We start from the raw sequence: 16,139 nt of genomic DNA, 5'->3' as shown, positions 1-16,139 counted from the left end.
AATTAAATTTTAATGTGGGGAAAATATTGAAACTTCTGGTCTATGAACATGGAATGTCTCTGCATTTACATAGGTTTTCTTAAAAAATTTTAAGCAATATTTTGTAATTTTGAATATTCAGGTTTAGGTCTTGCAAATATATTTTGGCAAATTTATCTCTACATATTTTATGTTTTTTAATAATAAAATGGCTGATACAATGTTTTAAATTTCTGCTTTGATTGGTGGTAGTAGTAATGATAAACAATTGATATTTCTATACTGACTTTTTAACCTGTGAACTTTTTAAACACCCTTTTTACTTATAGTAGCTTTCAAAAAGATTCATTTGGATTTTCCACATAAATGATCATGTTGTTTGTGAATAAAGATAATTTTATTTCTTGCTTTCTATTATGGAAGATTTTTATTTATTTGTCCTGCCTCACTTTATGGATTGGACACTCTGATACAATAATTACTAGAAGTTGTAACTACAGACATATTGCTCTTATTCCTGATATTGGAGGAAACATTCAGCCTTTACTCTTCAATATGACATTAATTGTAGGTTTTCTTAAGTATTTTTTATCAGATTGAAGAAGTCACTTTCTATTCTGAGTTTGCTGAGAAATTTTATCATGAATGGGTGTTGATTTTTACCATGGGATTTTCTATATCTCTTGAGATGATCATATGATTTTCTTTTTTTCTGGTAAGGAATATGGTAAATTAATAATGTTTATTCTTGAATGTTAAACTAATTGTGCAGCATTCCTAGAATAGATCCCATTTGAGCATAATGTAGTTCCTTAATATATTGCTGGATTTTATTTGCTAAAATTTGCTAATATTTGGTTAAGAATTTCTAACAATCTGTGTTCATGAGTGATATTGTTCTGAAGTTTTCTTTACTTATAATATCTTTGTCTTTGTTTGGAAAACAGAGTAATGCTGGCCTCATAGAATGAACTGAAAAGTATTCACTCTTCTTCTACTTTTTAGGTAGAGTTTATATTATTTTGTTTCTTCAATTGTAATGATTATTACTCACTAATGAAGTCATCTGGCTTAGAGTTTTCTTTGTGGTTTGATTACTAACCACAAATTAAAATTCTTCAATACTTATAATGAATTTTCAAGCTATTTCTTCATGAATAGTCATCAGTCTTTCAAAATTATTTTTTTTCCATTTCATTGAGGCATTTAATTTGTTGGCATCAACTTATTCAGAATATGCCCTTTTTATTTCTTGAATAACTGTACAAACTGTAGTGATGCTTCCTCTTCCACTTCTGATGTTCATAAGTGAATCTTTTATCTTTTTTCACATTCATACTAGCTAGAAATTTTTCTAATATTGTCTTTTCAGAGAATCAGCTTTTCAGTAATTGATTTCCCTACTTTCTGTCTTTTCTAACCAGTTTATTTTGTTCACCTTTATTTTTGCTTTTTTTAACATTATATTGGATTTATTTTGTCTTTTGTTTTCTAGTTTCTTAAGGTAAAATCTTAGAATACCAATTTGAGATTTTTATTCTTTTTTACTGTCAATATATAATGCTCTCAATTTCCTCTAAATCTTAGCTGCTTCCTATAGATTTTGATATGTTACATTTTATTATTATCCAATTAAAATATTTTCTAATTTCTCTCTTGATGGCTTCCTTGGCAAATAGGTCATCAAGAAGCATGTTGCTTCATTTCCAAATACTTGGGGATTTTCCGCTTATTTTTCTGTTATTGATTTTAATTACATTTGTAGACAAAGAATACTCTACATGGTTTTAATTACTTCATATATTTAGGGACTTATTTTCCAATAAGTTTGTGGTAAGTGTTTCCAATATGGTCTATTAGGTAAATGTTTAGTATTCACTTGAAAAATATGAAAAATTTTTCATTGTGTAGAAATTCAATTAAATACTTTGGTTTGTAGGATTGCTCAAGTCTTTTATGTCTTAACTGCTTTTGTATGTAAGGGGGGGGTCCATTTCCACAATTACTGAGAAAGGATTGTTGATGTCTCCAATTATACTTGTAGGTTTGCCTATTTTTTCCTTTTTATCCTATGAGGTCATATTTTCTGTGTTTCAGTCTACTTTGTGTGATAATATTATAGCTATTTCAGCTTCCTTGTAACTGAGTCTTCAGATTGGAAGCATATTTCTTGTAAAGAACATATAGTTGGATCTTGCTTCCCCCCCCTTAATTTGATCTGATAGTTTCTTCATTTTAATTAGTATATTTACAGCATTTTCATTTAAGGTAATTATTGATATGGTTAAATTTAAGTCTAACATCTTACTCTTTTTAAAAAATACTATTTATTTTTTTAAGAGAGAGAGAGAGAGAGAGAGAGAGAGAGAGAGAGAGAGAGAGAAAATTTTAGTATTTATTGCTTCATTTATGGTGGACATAACATCTTTGTTTGTATGTGGTGCTGAGGATTGAACCTGGGCAGCACGCATGCCAGGCGAGTGCGCTACCACTTGAGCCTCATCCCCAGCCACACAAAACATTTATTTTTTAGTTGTAGATGGACACAATACCTTTATTTTATTTTTTATATGGTGCCAAAGATTGAACCCAGGTTTTCCATATTTTTTTAAATTTTTTAAGAGAGAGACAAAGAGAGAGAGAGAGAGAGAGAGAGAGAGAGAGAGAGAGAGAGAGAGAGAATTTTTTAATATTTATTTTTTAGTTTTCAGCTGACACAACATCATTGTATGTGGTGCTGAGGATAGAACCCGGGCCGCATGCATGCCAGGCGAGCGCACCACTGCTTGAGTCACATCCCCAGCCCATCCATATATGTTTTTTGTGTTTTTTTTTCTTGAAGTGCAGACATTGAATGCAGGGCCTAATGCATGCTAGATAAAACACTCTACCACTGGGTATCCTCACAGCCCCACCATACATGTCTTTAACTTATTGTAGTTTACCTTTTCATAATTGCATACTCCTTTAAGTATCTGTGACATCCTTACAAGAGTTCAGTCAGGTTTCTCTCCTCTCGGTATTTGTGCTCCCCTCTGTATCTGCTGTTTCTGGAGCTCTTTATTCCTTGGTGTACATGCAGATTTCCATTAACATGATTTCTTTTCTGCTTAACGTGTTTTTTTAAAATAATGTTTTTTGTAATTCTGCTCAAAATGAGTTCTCTTAGCTTTCATTTGTCTGAAGAAGCCTTTTATTTTGCCTGCATTTCTGAAACATATTCAGAATTGAAAATGTGGGTGAAGAATTATTGACAGGTTTTCTTTGTCTAATTTCTTTCCATACTTTAAAGGCGTTGTAATATTGTGTTCTCACTTACATGGTTTTTATGACGTATTGCTGTCATACTTATTTTTGTTTTCTTAATCCCTCTGTAGTGTCTTTTTATCTCTGATCGCTTTTTAGATTTTTTTCTTTGTTACTGATTTTTAGTGTTTGGTTATTATTTGTCTTAGAATGGAATTTTTTCTTTTTCACCAGGGATTGAACCCAGGAATTGCTTAACCTTTGAGCCACATCCCCAGCCCTTTTTATCTTTTTATTTTGAAAAAGGTCTTGCTGAGTGACTTAGGGCCTCACTAAATTGCTGAGGCTGGCTTTGAACTTGTGATCCTCTTGCCTCAGCCTCCTGAGTCACTGTGATTTCAAGCATGCACCACCATGTCTGGAGGTATGGGATTTTTAAGATGTGTATCATGCTTAGGATTTTTTGAGCTTCTTGGATCATTAGGGTTATTGTTTTTGTCAAATTTGGAAAATTATCAACTATTTTCTCCCTCTTTCTTCCTATACTTCTGGGACTTCACAGGTACACCTTGCACATATTACACATGTCTAGTCATACATAAAACTAGACCACTTGTTATAGTTCCTCAGGTCACAGAGGAGTAATACCATTATTTTTCAGTCTTTTCTGTCTCTGCTTGTGATTTTTTTTCTGTAGTGTCTAACCTGTTGCTCTTTCTATCCAATGTACTTGTCAACTCAAGCTATTATCATTTTCATTTCTAAAAGTTCCATTTGAATTTTTTATACTTTTCTTTCTCTCATATTTATGTTCTTCTGGACCTAATTAAGCAAAAGGAACATATTTATGATAGCTATTATAACATTTGTGACTGCTATATACATTATTTTTGTCATTTGAGGGTCTATATTTTTTCTACAGTTTTGGAGATCAAACCCAAGGGCACTGCATCAATGTTACATCCCCAGCCCTTTCTATTTAGAGGTAGGGGCTTGCTGAAGTGTCAAGGTGGGCCTCAAACTTGTGATCCTCCTGCTTTGGGCCCTGGAGTCACTGGGATTACAGGCATGTACACCATGCTCATTTATGGAATTGAAATCTATTTTTATGGACCGATTTTCATCTTTGGGCAAAATCAACCAATCAATCAATCTTGATTGGTTGCTGTCATAGTGAATTTTCTGCCTTTTTTGGGACTTTGCTGGCTTGCTGCATTTTGTTGTACTCCTTTAAAAACTGTCGGGTTGTTACTGGTAGATAGTTAAGTTACTCGTGGGTTAATTTCATCCTTAGAAGAGTATTTTATTGTGGTCCTTGAGAAGCCTTTATTCCAGGATTTATTTAGCCATACTTTTAAAATTCAGCCTGTGCATGGTCTCTCCAGGCTGTCTGGAAAGAAGTTGAATGGCACACAGCCTGCTGTCACCTTTGCATATTGTTGGTTCTCTAGCTCTTAGGTAGGGGTGGTCCTACTGATCTCAGAGATCTGATCATGGAGTCCTCAATTTTGTGAGATTGCTGAGCTTTCTTTGGGTTTCTTCTCCACTGTACCCTGAAACACTGTCTGGAAAGTCAGTGGATGAAATCACACGTCTCACTCCATTTGTTTCTTTTCTTTCTGGGCTCTCTATTGTTCTGTGGTTACTCCATTGGGGGGGATTCAGTCCCCATCCTAAGTGGGTTTGGATGTCAAAGTGAATGACGCCACATATGGACCTAAAGGGTATGAAAACATTTATTGCTCACACAATAAGACTTTCTGGGGAAGAGAACAGCAGACTAGTGCTAAAGCTTTTGGGATAACTTGAGCAAGAGGAGGAGTGAATGACCTTGATATTTAATGTGGTTGGAATCAGGATAAAAGTTCCTGCACATAAACCATATTTTGTTTTTCCAGTGGAGATCAAACCCAGGGCCTCCCACATACTAGGAAAGCACTTTTCTATTGAGTTATGTCCCCAGCCTGAGCCATGTTTTGAACTACCCCTGCTGGTCCCAAGGAAGGAAGCATGTGTCCTTTTGGGTTTGCTTAGATGGATCAAAAAAGGAGAGAGAATGAATGGGGATTGAAGGTTGTTAGCAGTGAAACATCAAATGATGCAGTCAAACACTTTTTTCAGTTGACCTGCACTGTTACTCAGGGTCTTAAAATAGTTATTTTATATATTTAGTCTCTTTTTCTTTTTTTTTTTTTTTAGCATTAAGTCAATTGTCATAGCAGTTAATCCTTCACAAAGGAAGCAGAAGTTTTCTGTGCTGCAAAAAAACCTGGGTTTGCAGTGATGTGCTTATCCAGGCCAGGAGACTGGGGAGTACCTTATTTTGAATGGTTGACATTATAGAGCCTGGAGTAGGTGCTGGGCAGATCAGAGGCCCTGGTGAGGTAGGCCTTCTCACAGGAGGTCTCCAATCTACATCTGGCAGGGAAGGCAAATAGAACTCATTGATTTCCTGAAACTCCTAATAGAAAAGGCTTGTACAAGTCTAGGTATGTTTTCTACATTTGCAAAATATAGTCTCCTTTACCCTCTACAACAAATGGAAGGGAGTATGGGTAGAGGGTAGGGGAAGTGTTTTGTTGTTGGGTACATTAAAAAATGACACCTGCGTCTTAGTTGACAGGCCAGTGGAAATGGAGGAGAAGAGAGAGTCCTGACCCAAGAGAAGAGATGGAAAAGACTGGCAAAACTAGAGATCCAGAGTGAGTGTAAGCACACAATTTTCTTTGATATGATTCCATTCTTCTGATAATACATATCTATTAAGCATCTGGACCCAGACCCTGGTGCTCAGCACTTAGCTAGCCGGATCTTAGGGACAGGTGCAAACTTGAGCCTTGTAAAAACCAGACTAGGACTTTCTGTCTCCAAAGATCAAGGCACCTGGGACATTCATTCAGCAAGTGACTCTTTCTCTGTACCCCAATTTCCAGGGCCTTCTGGGCTGGGCTCCTACCAAGTCTTTGTCTGGGTAATAGCTTGTCTCCCCCTGATCCTTCAGATCCCAGCTCACCTCCTCCCCCTGAGAAGTCAAAGTGGTGCAGGGGTGGAGACTAGAGGGTTGAAGGGCAGTTGTCCCACATTGATAGAGCTGCTCCCCAGTCAAAGGAAGCAATGTGAAGGAAGAAGAGAGCAGTGATAAAGAAACCAAGGGTCAGAGAGGATCCTAGCAGGCTACCCTACAATTATATTGCCCAGGGTCATACTTTCCCTCTGCATTGTCTCTTCACAGGTAATAGGCACACATTAAATAAATATTGTCATGTTTTTCTGTTTCATGAACTGAGCACAGGCCTATCTATGAGTAGGAGGAATATGTACGTGTGTGAGGGAAAGAAGGTCTGACTTGGGAGGATGCGTGTGTGGCAAGCAGCTGTGTGCAGATGGAGGTCCGTGGGGCTGTGTTTTCTCTGTGGGCTAAGAAGTCTGCATTTCAATCATGTGGTGGTGTGTGCTGTGGCCCAACTACTCAGGAAGCCAAGGCAGAAGGATGGCTTGAGCCCAGGCATTCAAGACCAGTTAGTGACACCAGGTCTCAAAAATCAGAAACTAACAGGTTAAAATGTTCAGTCTTATTGTAGAGGTCTCCAGATGAGTGTGGGCAGATCTATCAGAGGGGATTCCTCAGGGGTTGTCTGGCAGCAGTACCCACCCTTTGCAGCAAAAATAGTTCTTGGGCTCCCATTCTTATGCCTCTATCAATCCCTGGTGACCTGTTAAAAGACTTCAAAGGAGAAACTTCAGACTGGGAACCTCATTTGCCATTCACATCTTTTAACATGGAGGACTTGACCCTAAAGACCACATCTGTCTGTGAGTGCTAATTAGTCTCTAGAGAGAAGGAAGGAGAGAATAATACACAGACCCAGAGCTGTAGAAGGCCAGAAAAATGCTGCCAAGGCAATGGGGAAAGGGAGTTACTTCCCAAATTCTGTAAAATAACTTCAAGGATCCACATGCTTCATGAAGGTGAGGAAGACTAGGGGTGAACAATTACAGAAGGATCTGGGCCCAGAGATGAGTAAGTAGAAATAGAGGTGAAGCCCAGCTGGGGATCTCCCTGTACAAAGAGGCACAGGGAGTGGCCTGGCTGCATTGTCCTCTCACAGAGAGGACAGAGGCCCCACAAAATGGGAAGCACTAGGCACTGCAAATGGGGGGGCACTGCAGCCTTCACCCCTAATCTCTCTTACCTATATCTATTAACTAACCACAGTCACTTCTATCTAAAGTCCTACTTTATTAGGAAGAAAAAAATTAGCACCAGAAACATTCACAAATACTAGGCTTATTTAATTCTGACACTGTCCATAGTAAGTAGAGAATTAGGTAATAGGACCTCCAATTTATAGATAAGTATTTTTTTAAACCAGAGATGGAAACCAGGGGCATAAGACAAGAAAATTGAACACCAAAAAGTTATGTCTAGGGGCTGGGGAGATAGCTCGGTTGTTAGAGTGCTTGACTCAAGTGCACAAGGCCCTGGGCTCAATCCCCAGCAACACACACACACGCACACACACACACACACACACACACACACACAAATGAAATGGCTGGGGTCATGGCTCAGTAATAGAGCACTTGCCTAGCAGGTGTGAGGCACTGGGATCAATTCTCAGCACCACATGTAAATAAATAAAATAAAGGCCCATTGACAATTAAAAATATTTTTTAAAAAATATCATGCCTGGTCAGGTGTGGGGGGCACACCTGTAATCACAGGAACTTAGGAGGCTGAGGCAGGAGCATTACAGGTTCAAAGCCAGCCTCGGCAAATTAGCGAGGCCTTAAGCATCTTAGTGAGAACCTGACTCAAACTAAAAAAAAATAAAAATGAGCTGGGAATGTTGCTCAGTGGTTAAGTGCTCCCTGGGTTCAATCCAACAACAAATGTCATACTTGGAAGTAATGCCTGAGTCTGGCTCCTAATGGTGAATTAGTCTGCTTCTATGTTAGTCACCTTTCTATTAATGTTGTAAAATGCCTGATATAATTAACTTATAAAGAAAGAATGTTTACTTTGAAGTTTTTATTCTATGGTGTCTATCTATTGTTTTGTGGCTGTGGTGAGGAAGTACATCATAGTAGCAGTGCATGGCAGAACAAACCTATTCACCTTATGTTTGGGAAGCAAAAGAGAAAGAAAAAGGAAGGGGCCAGAGTTCCACTATCCCTTTTGAGGGCATGTCCCCAATGACCTAAAAACCTCCCTTTAGCACCTCCTAAAGGCTCCACTGCTTCCCATATTATCTTGCTGACTACCAGTCCTTTAACAGTAACACGTGGGTCTCTGGGGGACATTTAACTCAAACTACAGCAACTTCTATCTTTTGGGTCTTGAAAGTTTAGTTTGTTACTATTCAATTTTTCAATCTTCATTTCCCCCTGGTTTCCAGGTAAAGCATGCTTACTGAAAGGCATTTTTAAAATACTGAAAGTTACAAAGAAGTATATAAAAATCATTTGTAATCTGTAGTGATTTCTATTTTCTTCTTTATACTTTTAATAATTATTATAGATAGACGCTGTTAGTAATGTTTTCAGTTGAAATACAACTTGATCACCAACACAAAGATAAAAGGTATTTTTTAAATAGAGATTTGTTTTACTTATGTAATAGAAAGTCTGGAGGTAGACAGCTGCTGCTGCTGATTTAATGGCTTGGGAACAAATCAACATGTTGAAAATGCTTTTGGTTTTTGCCTCATACTTAATAAATAACTGTTGAAGCAGCTCCAAAAATTATTGTCATGTTCAAGTGTAGTAAGAAGAAGGAGGAAGCACTGCCATTAATTTTCCTTTTCTTTGGTACTTTCCAGAGATACTTGACAGACTTCTGTTTATAACCTACTGGCCATGGATCATGAAGCCACTTTAAGTGGATTAAGTAGAAAGGGTTGGGAAGGGAAGTTACTTGCCTATCAATGATGTCTCCCATAGATTGACCAGGTCTGATTCACACCCACCTCTGAAACTGAGTAACATGGACTGAAAATGATTGAGGAACATGTGATACTTTAAGCATAAAAGGAAAATGGATGCAAGGGAGGCAAAGATGAAAGATAATGGACGTTACATTTTATATCACACTTACTGCTCAACAAATCACTCCCAAACTCAGTGGTTTAAAAGAAGCATTTATGATTTCTCACACCTCTGTGGATGCATTGAGCAGTTACTCTGTTCTTGAAAGTGAAATAATAATGGCTACTATGGACTGTTGTAATTGTCAGCTTTGTGTTACCAAGAGAAATGCCTGAGGCAATTAATTTTATAAAGAGAAAAGGTTTACTTAGCCCACAGTTTGGGAGATTCAAGGTCCAAAGAGCCTAACAGAGTCTTGATCAGGGGTGCTCTTGGACTTCATCCATCTCATGTAAGGGTGGCAGTGGTGGTGAATGGGTGCTGGAGTAAAAGGATCACATGTCTGACAGGAGCTGAGAGAGAGAGAGAGAAGGGACATGTTAGGTCCCACAGTCCCTTTCAAAGGCACAACCTCAATGGCCTAAGGACTTTCCATAGGCCCCACCTCTGAACAGTACTACCCTGGGGTCCAAACTTTTTTTGTGTGTTTGGTGCTGGGGATTGAGTCCAGGGCCTTGTGCATGCGAGGCAAGCACTCTGCCAACTGAGCTATATTTCCAGCCCTCCAAGCTTTTAAATGTGGACCTTTGGGGGACATTCAACTTCCGCAGTATAGCGATTGAATACCTGCTACTTAAATTCTTCCTCACACTTTCCCCCTCTCCCACTCCCAGAATCTATGAGGATGTTGGAAGGATTTGTATTCTAGGGCAGATTACATTCAAAGGCAGTTAGCAATTCTTGGCCATTCAGCATTAGGTACTGTACATGGAGTGTTTATAAATTTTCACCCTGAACCTGGGAGGCTTGAAGCATATCTATTTGAAGCCCATTTTTTTCATGACATAATTGCCAGTGTATAACAAGTTAACAAATGAGTCATTGGGCTGATATTGTCTTCTCGATGGTTAACATTTAATGTGAGTGGAACAAGATTTATCTTGTATCAAAATAAAGAATGTTAGCTGTTGTTGAATATTGTTGTTGATTTTGTTTCAGAGGAAAATCTCCACTATTATTTGAAAGTTCTGAAATTAGTATCCTCTAATTACAAGGTTTATAATATTGCTATGATTTACAACTATTTATTTGTGGAATCAGAATTTTTGTTCTGGGTAACCAAAATAAAATTAATAAACAGGATACATGGGATTGTAACTATCAATCAACATGTCAATTTTAAAACTTTGTATTTATGAAAGCAACATCTTGATTATTATAGTTATTAAGATGTTAATATTAGAAATTTTAACTTATGAAATGTATTTATCCATATAAGCATTGTTTTAATCTGTTTTAGATATTGACGTTCTGCATAAAATTGGATTTTGGAAAAAGTTGTTCTCTTCTCCCCTTATGTCAAATGATCTCACAATAACCCTGGGTAGTCAAGATATGATTATTACTCTCACTTTACAAATAAGGACCAGACAGGTTAACTGATTGGTCCAAGATAAATCAAACAAACAAGAAGGTGGCAATTCTGGAATTGAAAACCAGTTCTTCCAACTGCAAATTCCAACATCTTTCCCTTGCACCAAGCTGCTCTGGCTCTTCTCATTTCCAAATTCCTAGGAATAATTATAGCTGGTCCTCACCCAAAGAGCTCTCAAGTCTGCCATTGGCAAAATGGTCCCTTTGAGTTGAGGGTGGAAGGATGCAAAAGCAGCAGAGGAAAAATAGCTTCTGGGCCCTGAGAATTCTCCCCAGGCCCAGCAAGGCTATTTAGGAAGTGTTAACAGGTTTTTTCCCTGAACCTAGCAAACCCAATATTCCATCCAGGACTCCGCAGGGGTGAACTCAGAGACATTTCCACCCTGCCAAGAGCTGACTGGGAGAGAGAGAAACCCGGACTACTCTCAAGCAATTCCGCAAAAGCTGCTCATCCTCGCTTCGGCTAAGTGTCTTGAGGCTGCTGGAGAGAAACTATAAGCAGAAACCTCTTTTCCAGGGTGGGACATTAATGCTTCCTTTGGTTTCGGAGGTTTGCGTTGAGGGAGGAAGATATAACGTCAGTCCCATGAGCTTTTTGAAATTTTCACACTACTCATCTTCCAGGATGAGAACCATTAGATGAGTAATCAGCCACTCCCACGCACGTTTATGTCGTCCACCCATTCCCAGGGAACTATTTATGGGTAGTAATTAATGGGTACGCGCTGCCCCTGATGATTCCTCTTCCAGAGCCTGGGACCCCTTGGCTGGAGGAGCGAACCAAGCAGAGGCACTCACAGCCCCAGGTCTCCCTTCCCGGTGATCTCCCAGGTTAGCGCTGGCTAATCCTTTCTGCTTTCCTTCAGCCCCCTCCCACTTTGCCTCATGTGGCCTCACCACTCTTGGCAGTTAAATGCCACCTCTTTCCTGGCCCTGAAGCAAAAACCCAGGAAGTCACACCTCCTCTCCAAACCAACTAGCTGTCCATTAATACTGTCCTCCCCTTGGGGCTTCCTTCCCCCAGCATTTCTCTACTTTCTTACCAAATGCAGCTGCAAGGTTTTTGCATAATCACCTCCCCCCTGCCACCTGCGAAGGGACCAGAGGGTAGCAGTCCCTGGATGGTCTCCCCACACCCCCGCCCACCTGCTGTTACAAATTGGAATTCACGCTTGGAATAGGAAGCTCTAATATTTATGGAACACTGTTCTGACACTTTACTGATATTAACTCACTATCACAATCATGAATTAACTACTGTTGTTAGCCTAATTTGCAGATTAAAGAAACTGAGGCACACAGAGTTTAAGTAACTTGCTCATCTTGTTTAGAAAGTGATAGAGTCAGTATGCAAACCCAGGTTGTCTGATGTGTACCCTCCTCTCTCCTTCTTCCTCCCCTCCCTGTCCTTTCCCTCCCCATCCCCTCAGACTCCTCCCCATCCCCTCCCCCTCCTCCCCTTCCCATCCCCCTCCTTCTCCTCTTCTCATTGTCTACTTTTTTCTTCTTCACTTTTATAAGTATTTAAACAGAAAGAATACTATAATTAATCCCCACACCCATCACCTCAATTTAACAACTGTTACTGCCATACTGTTCATCTATTTTTTTTAATTCTCTGATAAACAAGGATTTTTCAAAATAGCATTGCTGCAATATCACAATCACAGCCAACTACATAAAAAATTTCTTCATTTTGCCTAATATTCAGTCCATGTTCAGTTTGGGTTTTTTCCCCTGGTTTATAAAAATACAATTCTTATATTTAAATGGATATGTAAAGTTCACACATTGCCCTTGGTCCACCTGCATCTCTTAAGTCTCTTTTAATCTATAACACTCCCCTCCCCCCGTTATTCCCTAAAGCAACTAACTTGTAGAAGAGACTTGGTCTTTTATCCTATAGTATTTCTCACATCCTGAATTCGCCTAATTGTACTCTCATGGTACTGTAAACCAGCCATTAGACCTGGAGTGCTGATTTATGAAGAACACCCAGCTGATGTGTCTTCATTCCTCTGGGCATTCATTTCTACAGGTCAAAGGTTAGCATCATGCTGCCAAAGGGCCTTTTTCTCAATGTGAAGCCCACTTACCTGTACTTGGGGTAAGTCAGGAAGGAAGGAAAAGGAATATCATTAGGAACAACAAGATAAATACTTCATTGACTTTTTTTTATTCAAAAGTGAGTTGGTATCCCAGTAACCTCCAAAAGTGATAAATTATAGCTTTTCATAAGTAGAATCTATTGTACTCTTAGAGTTTATATTTTTGACATTTTTACATCATTGCTGTCATTGTTTCTGATGCTCCTATTTCCAAGCTTTGGTTTTTCAGAGCCCCACCAAGTTGACTGCTATGTCATTTTTTGTTTTTGGTACTAGGGGTTGAATCCAGGGGCACTTAACCACTCAGCCACATCCCTAGCCCTTTTTAATATTTTATTTAGAGACAGGGCCTTCCTGAGTTCTTTAGGGTCTTGCCCAATTGCTGAGGCTGGCTTTGAACTCAGAATCCTCCTGTCTCAGCTTCCTGACCCTCTGGGATTAGAAGCATACACCACCATGCCCAACTTGCTGTGTCATTTTGACATTACCTCAAAGGATTCAATAGCATGATTTTAGACAGGACAAGAAGACCCAGATTTTCTTGAACATTTCCAGTTCTACCTGGAATAAACCATTTCTAGGAACATCCCTGGGTGTTTGAGAGTACAACATTAACAGTAGAGGTTTTTGTTGCTACCAACTCGTCACCACTTCTGGATCATTTTACTAATCAGAGATGAGGAATACACATTTCTTAGAAAGAAAGATATATATTCTGAGTTCATACTGTTATTTCCAACTCCAAATAAATTTGACAGAATTTGCAGTTTGGGATTGGGGTATAGCTCAGTGATTGAATACTTGCCTGGCACAAGTGAGCTCCTGGGTTTTTTCCCCAGGAATACCAAAAAGGAAAAAAAATTATTTTTACTCCTTTGGTTTTAATATTTGTATCTTGTTTGATTCCCATGCCTTGTCTCTTATCTTGAAAATTTTAAATCTTAGAAACATGAATATAATGACTTGTTAGCTTTATTCTATTACATATACATGTGTGTACACACATGTGTGTATGTGTTTGTATATGTGCACACCTACACATGTATACATAGATACACACATTAGTGTGGGAGACTGCATTAGTGGCTTTAATTCTTTACCCTTTCTACAACTATACCCTTTTTCATATGTCTTTTTAAGTTTCTCACTTAAAAAGTTCATTTTGTTTTACCACCTCTTGAGACCGGGTTGGGCTTGTGCAGAGCTTTGGTTAACAGAATGAAACAAAATTGATTATGTGCCTGCCTCCAAGTCCAGACATCCAAGTTTCTTGGCCACTTCTATGTATTCACTTATACCTCCATCAGGATCCTGAGAACACACCTGAGCAAACCAGATCTTCAATAGATTGATGTGGAACAGAGCTGAGTAACCTGCCCCTCAGTTATTCCAGCAAGACTAACTGAGATCACCCATCATCTAGTTGTTCCTTCTGTTGTTAGTATTTAGAACATAAGCAATCCCATGCATGTATTCCTATTTCCCTGTCTATTACTTTTCTAAGGTACTGGTAATGAAGTACTACAAACAAATTGGCTTGAAAAAACCAGAAATTTATTATTTCACCTTTCTGGAGGCTTGAAGTCCAGAATTGGTAGGTGTTGACAAATCACATTCTCTATGAAGGCTCCAGGAAGAATGCTTGCTTGCCTTTTCCCAGTTTTTGGTGGTTGCTGGCAACCATCTTGGTTTGTAACTCAATTATCCCAATCTCTGCCTCCATCATTCCATGGCCTTTGACATAGTTTCTGTGTCTAAATTTTCCTCTTCTAATAAGGAATTATAAATCATTGGATTCAGGGCCCATTCTAGTCCAGCATGACCTCATTGTAACTTGATTATATCTACAAAAACTCTCTCTCCAAATAAGAACTTGAACATATCTTTTTTGAGGGACACAATTCAATCCACAACACACACTGCCGTTTTTATACAAAATAGTATTGTATTGTTCTTGCTATTCAGTGCCTTGTAGAGTCCACATGAATCTGGCATGACCTGATTTCTGTTTTTCAAGATCTATTGGGCTGCAGTATAGAGGCTGAATTGGAGGCAGCAAGTCTGGACGCTTTCCTGTTAAGGGACTTTCCTCTGCCTCACAGTGTTCCCAGTTCCCCATTCTTTCACTCTCTTCTCTTCCCTCCAGACCTGGGGCACAGCCCAGTGACCTTCCTGTATGAGAAGAGACTTCCCTTATTGAACTGTGACTTTGGACTCTTTTCTGTAGTTTTGAGAGTGGGCGCTGGTGATGTTGAGAATTATTAATCAGCAGTTATTTTACCGCCTCAGGCTGTCGGGGCTCACCCCATTCCCCCATTTTTCAATGTGTTTGGGGCTAGTTTAGGGTGAGTCACTTCCAGGTCAGGGTGGACTCTTAATATCCTTTTTGCTCTTCCTTCCTCAGGAAGTGATTTTGCTGTCATGACTTCTCTACTGGGAGAGGTTCCCAAGTATTGTCCCTCTCACTACACATCCACTTATTTTCTTCTGTATTGTAAGCTGAACAAATTACCTACAATAAATGTGTAAGCCTCAGGGCATTTACTTCAGAATTTGAGCACCGCTTTTCTCTGCAGATGCTCTCATGATTGTTTGCATGTGCCTACGGCCCCCTAAGTGACTCTCTCCCTTGCATCTTGCAACCTCTTAATGATAATTAAAAAAAAAATAGTTCTCAGTTTATTGTTAACCAATCCAGAATAACCAATGAATTTTTTTTAAACTCTAGAAAGGTTTGACGTAATGCATAAACCTTATGTTAACATAATCAAGTCTGGACAAAGCATCCTACCTTCTTTGATGCCCCATGGTGGTGTCTTTGGTTATTGTTGTATTTGTCAATGTGCAATTTATATACTTTTTTTGTTTAAAAGTGTCTTTAAGTACAACAGCAGGACCCGAGTGAGGTAGAATAACTCTTTTCCTGACAACTGCACACATTTTTTAAAAAGTTTGTCAGGGTTTTTTACTAAATACAGCATTTTAAGGCTTGTAGAAATTAGAATATTCTCACCAGATAACTCCTTATAGAACAAGAATTGTGTCTTTTGTTTCCAACAGTGACTGTTAGTTCCAAATGTGCACCCCTGAGTGTTCTGTAAGTCTATCCAGATTTATCTTATTATTAATATTATTTAGATAGAGATTGGAGAGAAGAGGGGAATTCTTTATGATCCTGGAGTTCTCTCTACAGAATAATTTGATATATCTATATATGGCATGCCATTTTGAAATGCAGAAGAAGATACTCAACACTTAAAAGCAATTGAACGACACTTTATCATT

This window comes from Callospermophilus lateralis, unplaced genomic scaffold (genome assembly GCF_048772815.1).
Source record: "Callospermophilus lateralis isolate mCalLat2 unplaced genomic scaffold, mCalLat2.hap1 Scaffold_43, whole genome shotgun sequence".
NCBI lineage: Eukaryota > Metazoa > Chordata > Mammalia > Rodentia > Sciuridae > Callospermophilus > Callospermophilus lateralis.
This window is presented reverse-complemented; position numbering follows the sequence as displayed.